A 6,000-nucleotide genomic window follows, 5' to 3' on the forward strand; every position below is an offset into this window, starting at 1 on the left:
AAGAGCTGCAGTTGCCATCTTTATTTCCCTTCCTTATCATCTAGGTACTTGAGGCATGGGTCCTGCTGTCTTGCTGGCCATCCTGTGCTTGGGAGTCGCTGAAGTTACTCAATCAACTGATCCCAGTTTGGATACTGAATGGCAGGAGTGGAAGATAAAATTTAACAAAAACTACAGCCTGGTTAGTAATATGAACACTATTCAGCCAGACCCCATGGAGAATGGTACTTATTGGTATTTATGGTACAACAGAGGTCATAGAGACTACCTTTTATTAAACAATTGCCCAAAGTCATGAACCAAGAATACAGGATGGTGAGAATTTCTGTTCTTAGATACGTGAAGAATGACTTTTTCTGCAGTATCCTGAGACCTGTCTTATGATCTCTGGCAGTGAGTCCTCCTTGCCAGCTTGTGGACAAGTTTTATTATAAAGAAATGTCACACATTATGGTTATTTCCAGGAGGAAGAAGAACAGAAGAGAGCAGTTTAGGAAGAAAATATGGAACTGGTCAAACAGCATAACATTGAAAATGATCAGGGAAAGAATAACTTCACTATGCAGCTCAATGTCTTTGGTGACATGGTGAGTTTGAGACAGACTGCATCACCTATGTTTTCCAATACTTTGTGTGAAATATTTTGCTTTCTAATGGTTCTTGTTTTTCTTGAAGACAAGAGAAGAATTCAGGAAAATGCTGACTGATATTCCAGTCCAGAATCTTAGCAAGAAAAAAAGCATCCACCAGCCTATTTTTGGTTATCTCCCCAAATTTGTAGATTGGAGAAGAAGAGGCTATGTGACTTCTGTGAAGAATCAGGTATAAACATATCACATGACTGTCTTGTTGAGTTGCTGGTGAGAAAAAATTAGCATTGACAACTCTGTGTGTGTTGAGTGTAGAGTGACACATAATTTACTCTTTTAAAATTTTAATTTTTTTTTTACTTATTCACATTGTTTTTGCTTTTGCTTTTTGTTTTTTAATTTAATTCTTTTTCTTTTTAAGTTATTCACTTTACATTCAGTACTCTGCTCCCTTCCCAGTCACCTTCTCCCACAATCCTTTTCTCTTTCTCCTTCCCTTCACTTCTGAGCAGGTGGAGGCCCCTTGACTCTCCCCCTTACCTTACTTTGAGTCTCTGCAAGGCTAAATGTTTTTACTCCCATAGAGGACAGACAAGGCAGCCAAGCCAGTATAACATAACCCATATACAGAAACAGCTTGTTCAGAAAGCCCCTGTTACAATTGTTTAACCCTAATGAAGGTCAAGCTGCACATTTGCTCTATATGAGTGGGGAGGCCTTGGTGCAGTCTTTGTGTTCTTTAGTTGGTGGTTCAGTCTCTGAGAGCCCAAGAGTACAGGTTAGTCGATTCAAGTTCATCTTCCTATGGAGTAAATGGGACCTCATGAAACTGCAAAGCTTTTAAGGTAAGTGACATTGCCAATAGAACAAATTGGTAGCTGACAGAGTGGGAAAGAATCTTTATTAACTCTACATCTGACAGAGGGTTAATATCTAAAATGTACAAATAACTCAAGAAGTTAGACACAAACAACACAAATAAACCAATTACAAAACAAGAGACAGAACTAATTAGAATTCTCAACACATGAATCTAGAAATGCTTAGAAGCACTTAAATGTTCAAAGTCATCAGGAAAATGCAAATCAAACAACTATGACATTCCTTCTTGCTATGATCAAAATGGTTAAGATCAAAAATTCAAGAGATAACACATGGTGGGGAGATTTTGGAGCAAGAGGAATACTACTTCACCACTGATTGGAGTGCAAACTTTTACAACCACTTTGGAAATCAATTTGACATTCTCTCAGAAAACTGGTAATATTTTTACCTCAAGACCTACTACTCTTGGGCATATACCCAAAATATCCTCAAATATCTCATAAAGACAATTGATCAACAATATTCATAGGATCTTTACTTATAATAGCCATTCTTTACTTTTAATAACATCTGTTCCTATTTTGAATGTTTCATTTGTTTGTACAAGGTATATGGTTCGTGTCCATCAACAATTATCTACTTATACCTAGTGGCCTCCATATTCCAATCACTCTCCATATTCTGTGTTTTATTTATTTTTGGTAATAGCAACCAGACAAATTTATGTCCTGACAATATGTTCATTCGCATACATGTGCATGCATGCGTATGTAGCAATTCATTGGGTTCAAGCAAGCTGGCAGCAGCCAGGTCCCCAAGAAGAGTTAAATATCTTCCCTTGGCACCAACAACTTGCAAACAGTTCATTCTTTGACATACTATTCAGCTGTCTGATTTGGGGTTGCTAGTTGTTTGTGTATGACTGTCTTTTATTCTCTACTGAGGGTAGATGTAATTCTTGTTGGGCCTTTTCTGCAGCTGGTGCCATAGAAGGACAGATAGTTCAGAAAACAGGCAAACTAGTCTCATTGAGTGCACAAAACCTAGTGGACTGTTCGAGAACTGAAGGGAATCATGGCTGTTCTTGAGGCCATACATTCCGTGCTTTAAAGTACGTGTGGTGTAATGAAGGTCTGGAGGCTGAGTCAACCTATCCATACAAAGGAAGGGTAAGTGAGTTTTCAGCTATCTCAGACAAGAGAAAATTGTAGAGTAATCCAGTCTTCTGAACTCACATTGGAAGGTAGGATCACTATATACTATCAAGGTCTCATTATTAGTCTGTGCACACCCTTATGATGAAATGGTCCCATGTAGCTGTTCCTACTTCTTTGCACACACAGAATATGGAAATCATTCCACGTATAATAGGTATTTCTTCCTGTGAAAATTTCTTATGGACAGAAAGGTGTCTTTGAATACATGAGGTCTGATATTTGTTCTAAATCTCTCAGTTGATTTCACTTCCTGGGATGTTCAATAACAGCTCAGACTTGGGAATACTCAGCTACAAATTGTAGTGTTGTGATTTTGACACACACTTCCCTGCAGATGGATGGAAATAACTGATTCTCTTACCTTTTAAAGGAAGGACACTGCAGGTACCTCCCTGAAAGTTCTGCCGCTAGAATCACTGGCTTTTCTATTATCTCAAGGACTGAGGAAGCCTTAATGCATGCTGTAGCAACTATAGGGCCCATCTCAGTTGGCATTGATGCTTCACATGAATCTTTCACATTTTTTAGGGAAAGTAAGAATGTGTTCTCAACCTGTAGGTCATAACCCCATTGGGGATCAAATGACACTTTCACAGGTGTTGCATATCAGATATTCTGCATGTTATATATTTACATTATGATTCATAGAAGTAGCAAAATTACAGTTATGAAGTAACAAAGAAAATATTTTCATGGTTGTGAGCCATCAGAACGTGAGGAACTATATTAAACTATCACTAGGAAGGTTGAGAACCACTCTGGTAGACATAAGAAAGAATGCTTGTGAGACTGTTGCTAGGTTGAGGGACCACATTACTATGTATAACATTTGATGCTAATAACTAGTACATATATAGTAATAACATGCTCCCATGCATGTGAGCTCCTTGCAGCTTAATATCCCCAAATCATACCAGAAAGTGAAATGAACTGGGACACAAATAATTCACATGCATATGACTACTTCATAGTATATAATAATTATTATGCTTAAATTATACAACTTTCCTCCACATGATATATATTAAGTAATTGAAAGATTGTCTTTCAGGAACTAAATTCTAAAGAGTGCCTTGAATTACATAATTCTATATTCAAATATGTTTTCTTGAAATGGAGTTCTCTAAGTAAAAATGCAAGGAGAAAAGTATTTGTATATATGTAGGGCAGTGTTTACTAACAAAGTTATATTTGTTGTAACTCTTTGCTTTTGGATGAAAACCTGTTACCAGGATTCCTCTCAACAGTGGCTTCTATTTTTATTAATCCTTTTATGTGTTTACATTTCAAATGATATCCCTCTTTCTAGTTACACCTACACAAAACCCCATCCCATCCCCTTTGACCCACTCCCCCATCCTTTTCCTGAATAAGAGTGTTCCTTCATCCATTCAGTCACTCCCACCTCACCTCTCTAGCATTCCCCTACACTGGGGCATCAGGCTTCCATGGGAACAATGTCCTCCCTTCCCATTGATGTAAGATACACCCATCCTCTACTATATATGTAGCTGGAGCCATGGATCACTTTATATATACTCTTTTGTTACTGGTTTAGTCTTGGGGAGATATGGGTCATTTTGTTAGCTGATTTTCTTCCTATGAGGTTGCAAACCCTCTTTCAGTCCTTCTCCTAGCTCTTCCACTGGGGTCACAGGGCTCATTCTGATAGCTGTGTGTGAGTATCTGCATCTCTATTGGACAGGTTCTGGTAGAACCTTTCAGGAAACAGCTATACCAGGCTCCTGTGAGCAAGAGCTGCTTTGCATCAGGAATAGAGTCAGGGTCTGGTGTCTGCAGATGGGATGGATCCCTAACTGGGCTGGTGTCTGGATGACATCTTCTTTTCTACTGGACATGTTTTGTTGTTGTTGTTGTTGTTTGTCTAACTAGAAAATACTTTACTAATTTTTTATTGGCCGTGGTCATTATTAGGTTTCTGGTACTTCTCACACCTGTGATTTTATTTTCCAGGTATTTATTATGAGCAAAAATGTGGGAATAATAATGTCAACCATGCTGTTCTGTTAGTTGGCTATGGCTATGAAGGAAGAGAATCAGATGGCAGGAAATACTGACTGATAAAGAACAGGTATAAGCTGAAAATATCTATATTTAAGTATTTGAATGAATTTTTTGCTTGGAGTCAGAATGGGGATAAGAGTCCCCATAAATGTTCTCCAACATAAATTAAACAACAATATTGTTCTTTGTTGTCAATTGTATGTGTACCCTATGCCTATTTGCATGTGTGTGTGTGTGTGTGTGTGTGTGGGCGCACACTCACATGTTTGCTTGTATTTCCAATGTTGAGAGCAGTTTTTTGCTTTAGCTGTATACCATGGAGGCAGCATATTTCACTGATCCTAGAGATTACTATCTTGTGCAGTTGTTTAGCCAGCTTCTCCAGGTGTGTCTTCACTTTACAGGGCTTTAGGCAAGTTGCAATGATATCCTGACTTTTAAAAATTATTATTTTTGCTAATGTGAGGGTGTTTATGTGAAATTTCATTCTACATGTGAGCAGTTGCCCATAGAGATGTGAGGAGGACATCAGATTATCTGAAAATGTAGTTAGAGGAGGCTTGGGTACTGGGAAAGGAATAAGCTTTCTGTGGAAAAAGCCCTGTTCTTAGGCACAGATCCAACTCCAGTCTCCATTCTGGCTTTAAGTAGGTTCTTGGACTTGAACTTGTCCCTTCTCTTTTGTGACCATCACTTGAACATTTGAACACTAAGTCTGGGCAAACAAGTTATAGTATGTGAGTTGTTCAGATTTAGACACTGGTTTCTTGAGTAGTAATACATTTGTGACATTGATTTTTATAAAAGATGGTATATTGTTGGTTCTATGCCATCTGTGGGTGGAAAAATATCCTGAGTTTTCATGCTGTGATTTGCACAGTTTTTTCTGAGATAACTTTGGTTTCTCAGAGGTGGCTGTTTTGCATTTTCTGATCATTGAGGCTTCTGGATCAGTGGTTACACGTGGAGTTATTGTAATGAGTGCACTTTCCTGTGTTCTTTCTACTAAATGGGAAACACGGTTCCTTTCAGTCACGGTGAGCAATGGGGTATGAATGGCTACATGAAGATTGCCAGAGGCAGGAACAACCACTGTGGAATTGCTACATATGCCGTCTACCCCAGAGTGTAAGGTGCTGATGGTAACAAGGAAGGATTGGAGTGGAGACAGCCTGGAAAGTGGAGGCACTTCCTTTTTACCATGACCAGCCTCTGCTGCATGGATAGAGCTCATGAGTTACTGCAGAACATGATGTAATGTGAATTCTGTTATGTGTTCACTCCAGTAAGACATGATGGCTACTATAAGTGAAGCTCTTCATTAATTTGTATTTGATTACCAT

At 38.5% G+C, this 6,000-nt stretch overlaps 1 pseudogene; it reads left to right on the plus strand.

Moving 5' to 3' along the window:
- The first annotated feature begins 55 nt into the window (after positions 1–55).
- On the plus strand, positions 56–5,789 carry LOC110308332 (cathepsin 8-like; annotated as a pseudogene).
- Positions 5,790–6,000: the final 211 nt, after the last annotated feature.

The sequence above is a fragment of the Mus caroli genome, unplaced genomic scaffold, assembly GCF_978045245.1.
Source record: "Mus caroli unplaced genomic scaffold, Mus_caroli_1 scaffold_15, whole genome shotgun sequence".
Classification (NCBI taxonomy): domain Eukaryota; kingdom Metazoa; phylum Chordata; class Mammalia; order Rodentia; family Muridae; genus Mus; species Mus caroli.